The sequence below is a fragment of the Staurois parvus genome, unplaced genomic scaffold (assembly GCF_062004578.1).
Source record: "Staurois parvus isolate SC_StPar_1 unplaced genomic scaffold, SC_StPar_1.0 ptg002113l, whole genome shotgun sequence".
Lineage (NCBI taxonomy): Eukaryota > Metazoa > Chordata > Amphibia > Anura > Ranidae > Staurois > Staurois parvus.
This window is the reverse complement of record NW_028319909.1, coordinates 1118137-1127500: the sequence shown is the minus strand read 5'-3', so window position 1 is coordinate 1127500 and position 9364 is coordinate 1118137. Positions and strand designations below refer to the sequence as shown.

General features: G+C 40.9%; 1 protein-coding gene across 1 annotated transcript in view; it reads right to left on the bottom strand.

Annotated features, from left to right (window-relative positions):
- LOC149432700 (chemerin-like receptor 1) overlaps nt 1–6757 on the bottom strand; it is an 8939-nt gene extending 2182 nt beyond the window's left edge. The window contains exon 1 of the mRNA XM_089664952.1: nt 6623–6757. The gene's annotated coding sequence lies outside the window, so the exon portion shown is untranslated. The remainder of the gene's footprint in view (nt 1–6622) is intronic.
- Between the last annotated feature and the right edge of the window lie 2607 nt (nt 6758–9364).

The following is a 9364-nucleotide window of genomic DNA, read 5'->3' as shown; positions in this document are numbered from 1 at the left end:
GAATAGGATTAATAGGATTCTGCCACCATATGAAGTTATATCCTACTTTCTGTGAACATGTAGCATATAATGCAGAGCTCAGATGTAAGTGATCAGCTTTTCACGGTACATGTGAGTCTCCGGCTGCCTTTCTGTGTGCTATGTAGAGACCCTTCCACAATTTATCCTGCATACGTCTCTACATTTTCACCTTGCTCTCCCTGCAATGCTGCCCACTGTTTTAAAGTGGAACTCTGGGAATTATCTTTATTGCCAACGTATTTTGGTCCAGCTTGGCACGATACAATCTTTAATATCTTATATCTGGAGGGCCACTGAGGGTGTTTAAAAAACTGTCGTAGTCAGGGCTACATACAGAGGTAACCAGAATCTTCTGGATCTTCTGTGGTCAGCAGACATGGGGACACCAACCCCACCAGAAGACATGGGGACACCAACCCCACCAGAAGACATGGGGACACCAACCCCACCAGTAGACATAGGGACACCAACCCCACCAGAAGACATGGGGACACCAATCCCACCAGTAGACATGGGGACATAAACCCCACTAGTAGACATAGGGACACCAGCCCCACCAGTAGACATGGGGACACCAACCCCACCAGAAGACATCCACCAGTAGACATGGGGAGACCAACCCCACCAGTAGACATGGGGGCACCATCCCCACCAGTAGACATGGGGACACCAACCCCAGCAGAAGACATGGGGACACCAACCCCAGCAGAAGACATGGGGACACCAACCTCACCAGTAGACATAGGGACACCAACCCCACCAGAAGACATGGGGACACCAATCCCACCAGTAGACATGGGGACATAAACCCCACTAGTAGACATAGGGACACCAGCCCCACCAGTAGACATGGGGACACCAGCCCCACCAGTAGACATGGGGACACCAACCCCACCAGAAGACATCCACCAGTAGACATGGGGAGACCAACCCCACCAGTAGACATGGGGGCACCATCCCCACCAGTAGACATGGGGACACCAACCCCACCAGTAGACATGGGGACACCAGCCCCAGCAGAAGACATGGGGACACCAACCCCACCAGAAGACATGGGGACACCAACCCCACCAGAAGACATGAGGACACCAACCCCACCAGTAGACATTAGGACACCAACCCCACCAGTAGACATGGGGACACCAACCCCACCAGTAGACATGTGGACACCAACCCCACCAGTAGACATGGGGACACCAACCCCACCAGTAGACATGGGAACACCAACCCCACCAGTAGCTGCCTAAAAAGAAACAGGATAACCATCTATAACCTCCACTAGAACTATCATCAAAACTGAGGCTACAAGATTCAACAAATGACAGTTGTGCTGCTTAAAAAATATTGTTTTCCCCGAATATGATTGGGTATTCTATGCAAAGTCAATTTTCACTATATTCACCCAGCTACGTTCACATTTTGTTGCAAAAAGAAAATTTACTTTGCAAACATGCTCTACGCCTTGAGTAAATAATTTCCCAATGAGTTAGGTGTACATGAAAAGAAAAAACCCTAAAAAAGAAAAATAATGCTGCCACCACATCTAAGGACTGGTATGCTTCAGCGTACCATTTTATTATTTTATTTTAGGGTTTAAATACTATTGTGATAATTCGCTAAGCTATTATTTCATCTTTGCCACTATATCAGAAGGGTCAGTACACAAAACATTAGTAAATACTGCTTAAGTTCCAGCTCATCCTTATTTTCCATGCAGTAGTTGTTTTCTGAACTGTTGAATCCATTCATTTCTTGAATCTGTGTTTCATCCCCACTTTTAGGGGCTCAATTACCTGTACTCCTCATAAACAGCTCATAGGGTGAACAATAAACTTCCAGCCAGCACGTCTTTGGATCAACATGTCCAAATGTATGATGGGAGGTTCATGGGCTCTTGTCTATATTGGCCCTAGTATGTGGATGTAGACAAGGGAGGTAGGGACCAGGGGCGGACTGACAACTCATGGGGCCCCCGGGCAATAGGGGATCATGGGGCCCCTGTGTCCTTGCCCAAACTCAAAAAAGCCTATGAAAAAGGTACCAAGGGCATCTCAGGGGGCCCCCTACTTACCCCCGGGCAATAGGGGATCATGGGGCCCCTGTGTCCTTGCCCAAACCCAAAAAAGCCTATGAAAAAGGTACCAAGGGCATCTCAGGGGGCCCCCTACTTACCCCAGGGGAAATAGGGGATCATGGGGCCCCTGTGTCCTTGCCCAAACTCAAAAGAGCCTATGAAAAAGGTACCAAGGGCATCTCATGGGGCCCCCTACTGACCCCGGGCCCTTGGGCAACGCCCGAGCTTCCAAATGGTCAGTCCGCCCCTGGTAGGGACCTTAGATTGTAAGCTCCTTTAGCACAGGGACTGATGGGAATGTACAACATTATTTATTTACTTTATATATTTATGAAAAAAAATAGTTATAATATATGATTGATATACTGTATATATATATATATATGGTAACAAACTAAATCAATCAATCAATGAGTTTAAATTTTTTTAGAAAGAAAATACATACATCAATTATTGCAAATAGACTTCCGATTGCTTTTACAGAAAACCAGAAAACTCATATAGTTTACTTATATACAGTATATATATATATATATATATATATATATATATATATATACTGTATATATATATATATATAAGATTGTGTATATATATATATATATATATATATATATATGAGATTGTGTGTGTGTGTGTGTGTATATATATATATATATGAGATTGTGTGTGTATATATATATATATATATATATATATATATATATATATACACACACATAAAAAGCAGAGTTAAATAATCAAATCAATAAATGAATAAATCGGAGGCAATTTAGTTTTCATTTTTTTAGAGAGAAAATACATACATCAATTATTGCAAATAGACTTCCAATTTCTTTTACAGCAAGCTCATATAATTTACTTATATAATACAACATATACACATATATATATATATATATATGAGATTGTATGTATGTATATATATATATATATATATATATATATATATATATATATATGCACAAAAAAAACAGCATTTTGTAATCAAATCAAATACATACATCAATTATTGTAAATAGACTTACGATTGCTTTTACAGCAAACTCATATAATTTATTTATATAATTAGATAATACACAAACACACACACGGGGGCGGACTGACCATTTGGAAACTCAGGCACTACCCGAGGGCCCGGGGTCAGTAGGGGGCCCCATGAGATGCCCCTGGAACCTTTTTCATAGGCTTTTTTGAGTTTGGGCAAGGACACAGGGGCCCCATGATCCCCTATTGCCCGGGGGCCCCACGAGTTGTCAGTCCGCCCCTGCACACACACATATATAATATATCAATAAATATATAAAATATATCAATTAGGTCAGTCACCTGACGTGTCTCTATGAGTATAACACTCAAGACACTTCTTATGCCAACATCATCGCGCCAATATAATTAGATAATGAGTATAAAACATTAGGTGCTTATTAATAATAATACACTGTAAATAATAATAAATGTGATAAACCAAATAACCACAAATAGGATTGCGCTATTATTTGTGGTTATTTGGTTTATCACATTTATTATTATATATAAAATATACACACATAAAAAAAACAAGGTTTAATAATCAGATAAAATAGAATAAATAAATAAATCGGGGGAAATTGAGTTTTTTTTTTAAAGCATCAATTATTGCAAACAGACTTTAATTTGCTTTTCCAGCAAACTCGTATAAATAATAAAATAAATAAATAAATCAGAGGCAATTTATTTTTTTTAAAGAGAGAAAATACATACATCAATTATTGCAAATAGACTTTCATTTGCATTTTCAGAAAGCTTAGTCGTAATTCTGTAATTATAAATGGTAACTAAACCTAACCCTGCTATAATGCTTTTTGTAAACTAAAAATATTATTTCTGATTTTAAAAAAAAATTACAAAAAATGCACAATTGTGTAACTACTACAGTACATATGTTCTAGTTTAGAGAATAGACCGCAATTTCAGCAAACTCCCATGAATAGCCTTAATAGTCTGAATGCTTTCCTTTACAATCTCCTGTAAGCTCGTTGTTTTTGAGGTTCGCCATTGCGCCAATGTTTCTGTGAGTCATAATATGCACAGAGGCTGACCCAACTAGCCCAAAAATATGATCGAAGACTCACCATAACCTCCACCGAACATCTGTCAACATGGAAAAGCGGAAAAATGGGATCTCATTTTTGACAGTGGCCCTTTATACTGTATGTAATAGGTCACTGATGAAATTTTATAGGTCACTGATGATATTATGCAGGTCACTGGTGATTTTATGTAGGTTACTGATGATATTATGTAGGTTACTGATGATATTATGCAGGTCACTGATGATATTATGTAGGTCGCTGGTGATATTATGTAGGTCGCTGATGATATTATGTAGGTCGCTGATGATATTATGTAGGTCGCTGATGATTTTATGTAGGTCGCTGATGATATTATGTAGGTCACTGATGATTTTATGTAGGTCGCTGATGATATTATGTAGGTCGCTGATGATATTATGCAGGTCACTGATGATATTATGTAGGTCGCTGATGATATTATGTAGGTCGCTGATGATATTATGTAGGTCGCTGATGATTTTATGTAGGTCGCTGATGATATTATGTAGGTCACTGATGATTTTATGTAGGTCGCTGATGATATTATGTAGGTCGCTGATGATATTATGTAGGTCACTGATGATTTTATGTAGGTTACTGATGATATTATGTAGGTTACTGGTAATATTATGTAGGTCACTGATGATATTATGTAGGTTACTTACTGATGATATTATGTAGGTTACTTACTGATGATATTATGTAGGTCACTGATGATCTTATGTAGGTCACTGATGATATTATGTAGGTTACTGGTGATATTATGTAGGTCACTGATGATATTATGTAGGTCACTGGTGATATTATGAAGGTCACTGATGATATTATATAGGTCACTGATGATCTTATGTAGGTCACTGATGATATTATGTAGGTCACGGGTGATTTTATGTAGGTTACTGATGATATTATGTAGGTCACTGGTGATATTATGTAGGTCACTGATGATATTATGTAGGTCACTGGTGATATTATGTAGGTCACTGGTGATTTTATGTAGGTCACTGGTGATTTTATGTAGGTCACTGATGATTTTATGTAGGTCACTGGTGATATTATGTAGGTCACTGATGATATTATGTAGGTCACTGATGATTTTATGTAGGTCACTGATGATATTATGTAGGTCACTGATGATATTATGTAGGTCACTGATGATTTTATGTAGGTCACTGATGATATTATGTAGGTCACTGGTGATTTTATGTAGGTTACTGGTGATTTTATGTAGGTTACTGATGATTTTATGTAGGTTACTGATGATATTATGTAGGTCACTGATGATATTATGTAGGTCACTGGTGATATTATGTAGGTCACTGGTGATTTTATGTAGGTCACTGATGATTTTATGTAGGTCACTGGTGATATTATGTAGGTCACTGGTGATATTATGTAGGTCACTGATGATTTTATGTAGGTCACTGGTGATATTATGTAGGTCACTGATGGTTTTATGTAGGTCACTGGTGATATTATGTAGGTTACTGATGATATTATGTAGGCTACTGGTGATATTATGTAGGTCAATGGTGATATTATGTAGGTCACTGGTGATATTATGTAGGTCACTGATGATTTTATGTAGGTCACTGATGATATTATGTAGGTTACTGGTGATATTATGTAGGTTACTGATGATATTATGTAGGCTACTGGTGATATTATGTAGGTCACTGGTGATATTATGTAGGTTACTGATGATATTATGTAGGTTACTGATATTATTATGACATGGAACATTTTGCATACCATTGCCTCTGTAGGATGTCATTATGGTGTAGAGCAGTGGTTCTCAACCTGTGGGTTGCGACCCCTTTGGGGGTCGAACAACCCTTTCACAGGGGTCGCCTAAGATCATTGGAAAACACATATTTCCGATGTGTAAAAAGCAGCTACTGTGTAGAAAGCAGCTGCTGTGTTGAAAGCAGCTACTCTGTTAAAAGCAGCTACTGTGTTGAAAGCAGCAGTATTGGAGGTAAAACGACACTTCATGAATTATAATTACTGGGTAAATAATTTTATGGTTGGGGGTCACCACAACATGAGGAACTGTATTAAAGGGTCACGGCATTAGGAAGGTTGAGTACCACTGGTGTAGAGAGTAGTAAGACAAGCCCCCCACTATTGGGCAGGCTACCACCAAATACATTTTTACTTCAAGTTCAATATGATCATTTTGTTGCAACTAACCGATTATCACAATAGTTTTTAAAAATTAAAAAATGATTCATTAAAATTAATCAATACAAATTATTAAAAAAAAAAAGTTCTGCATTTTTGATAGACTGTCTATATGTATCTGGCCAACTGGCCATCTAGCGCCTTGTGCTGTGTACAGCCTAACAATAGGCTATGGTGGATGTTCCATCTTGTATTCCTAGACAGAGGATAACAACAATCTACATTGGCGACTTATTTCGGCTGCTCTTACCCGTCCTTTCCCCTGTGAGACCTGCTCGACCTTCCTCCCACTAGTTCCAGAGTTCAGTCAAATCATGATTAGGACCAGTGTCGGTCTCTTTGTTTTTTCATTTCTTGTGACTCTTTATGATTGGGTGGAATAGAGATTTTGCATTTGATTTTAATAACTGCTTCAAATATGAAGGAGATAATCTGTCCGGCGGTTTGTGTTGTTCTTGAAGTCTATTGCTGTCGATGTTTATCTGGCCGAAGACGTGACAAAGGAAATGGACCGTTGAAGATTTAATGGCAGCTATCCTGTGTTCAGCATGTACTCAGGCTGGAATAATGTCATACCAAATTAAAAAAGAAAAAAGCGCCACTTACAAAAAACACCAAAGTGTCAGCAGCATATCCTACCCAAAATAAATTTTGGCAACAATAATCCAAATTAAAAGGTATGCGCTAATAACAAACTTATACAAAAGTGCATATCATCATCCAAAAAACATTAGTGTTTTAAATAAATTATAGTGTCCAAACATAAATTAGTGTCCAAAAAAATATATATATCTTCAGTGACTTGAACCAATTGTGAGAAATCCACCACCAAAAGAGATTAACCACTTGCCTACCGGGCACTTATACCCCCTTATGTACCAGGCCAATTTTCAGCTTTCAGCGCTGTCGCACTTTGAATGACAATTGCGCGGTCAAGCAAGATCGAAATTTTTATCATTTTTTTCTCACAATTAGAGGTTTCTTTTGGTGGTATTTAATCGCTGCTGGGCACTTTACTTTTTGTGCTATAAGCAAAAAAAGTGCAAAAAAATTTGAAAAAAAAAAGTTTCTTTGTTTCTATTATAAAATTTTTCAAACAGGTAATTTTTCTCCTTCACTGATGTGCGTTGATGAGGCAGCACTGATGGGCACTGATAGGCGGCACTGATGGGCACTGATAGGCAGCACTGAAGGGCACTGATAGGCGGCACTGATAGGCAGCACTAATGAGGTGGACCGGATAGACTGCACTGATAGGCAGCACTAATGAGGTGTCACGGATAGGTGGCACTGATATGCGGCACTGATTGGTGTCACTGATAGGTGACACTGATAATGGGTACTGATAGACAGCACTGATAGGTGGCACTGACATCACTGCTGGGCACTGACTGGCGGCACTGACTGGCAGCACTGCTGGGCTGCACTGATGGGTGGCACTGGTGGGCACAGGTGGGTGGAACTGGTGGGCACAGGTGGGTGGCACTGGTGGGCACAGGTGGGTGGGCACAGGTGGGTGGCACTGCTGGGCACAGGTGGGTGGGCACAGGTGGGTGGCACTGCTGGGCACAGGTGGGTGCATTGCTGGGCACAGGTGGGCGGAACTTGTGTGTGGCACTGCTGGGCACCGATCATCAGGGCACTGATGATCAGTGATCCTGATGATCGGTGCCGATCCCCGCTCTGACAACTGCTGGTTTTCGGCAGCACTTTCCTCACGATCTGACAGCGTGAGGAAAGTGCAGCCGAGAACCGGCATTTGCATTTCCCGGTGATCAGCGTGTCATTGGACACGGCTGATCACGTGGTAAAAGGCCGCTGTGATTGGCCTTTTACCACGTCACGTGATCAGCTGTGTCCGTAGGACACAGCGATCACGGAGATCGCCGGGTGCGCGCCCCCGGGGGCGCGCAGGAGAGCGCGTTCTGGGAGGACGTCATATGACGTCCACCCAGAACTGGCCGGCCGCAGTGCAACCGTCATTCGGCTATCTGCGGTCGGCAGGTAGTTAAATGAACTCACCAGAGCTAATGGCTGGTCAGATTATAAACCAGCAACAGCGCTTGTGCTCTGGGAGCAATGAACCCGATGTCCAAATAGATATGGTGATGTTTCAGATACTTCCAGATAATAATAATCACAGACAAACAACTTTGCAGCCCAAGCTCTTATGATGAACTTCTCCACTCTTTCTCATACCTCCATGAGAGCATGCAGTGCACTCAGGGACAAAAAAGAGAACATAATGGTGCAATACGTTTTTTTCATTTATCTCTTTAATAAAAAAGTATAAGGAAACTCACAAACAAGGTGTCCAACAGACAGCAGCTTCAATCGCAAAAAAGGGTTGAGATACAGTTAACGCTCACCGCAGATCTCTCCCATACAGCACAGACCAGCAAGGCTCTCTAACGTCCACATCAAGTAGGCTACGCCCAACCGGTTTCATCACACCGACGTCATCAAGGTCGCCGCTGAACAAAGGTGCTCATAGTGTAGTATTTAAAACTGTAAATTTATTGCATTTAAAATCTGAGCAAAATTACACATACATAAATGACTGTATACAGTATGAGACTGCTGCAAGTAGTAGTAAAAGCACCCAAAAGCACTGACCAGTGTACATCTAATGTGGGCCGCCGGACCTCCTGATCCGGCGGCGTAGCGTCAAAGCGTGCAGGGGCTCCCCTGCACGCTTTGACGCTACGCCGCCGGATCAGTTTTAAATACTACACTATGAGCACCTTTGTTCTCCGTATCTGGCACTGAGCCTTCACAGCTCAGCCCCAGTGTTTTAGGCACTATTGCGGATTTGGAGAAGTAGGCACTTTGAGACCAGATCGGTATCCTTCTCTTATACCGTTGAGGGACCACCAGAGGATTCCATCTCCGGGCTGTCTTTATCCAAGATCCGAGGATGCATGTGATCCAGATATGCGTTTTTGTATTGGGTTTCTGGTGAGTAGGCAATCTATTCATATTACCACAACGG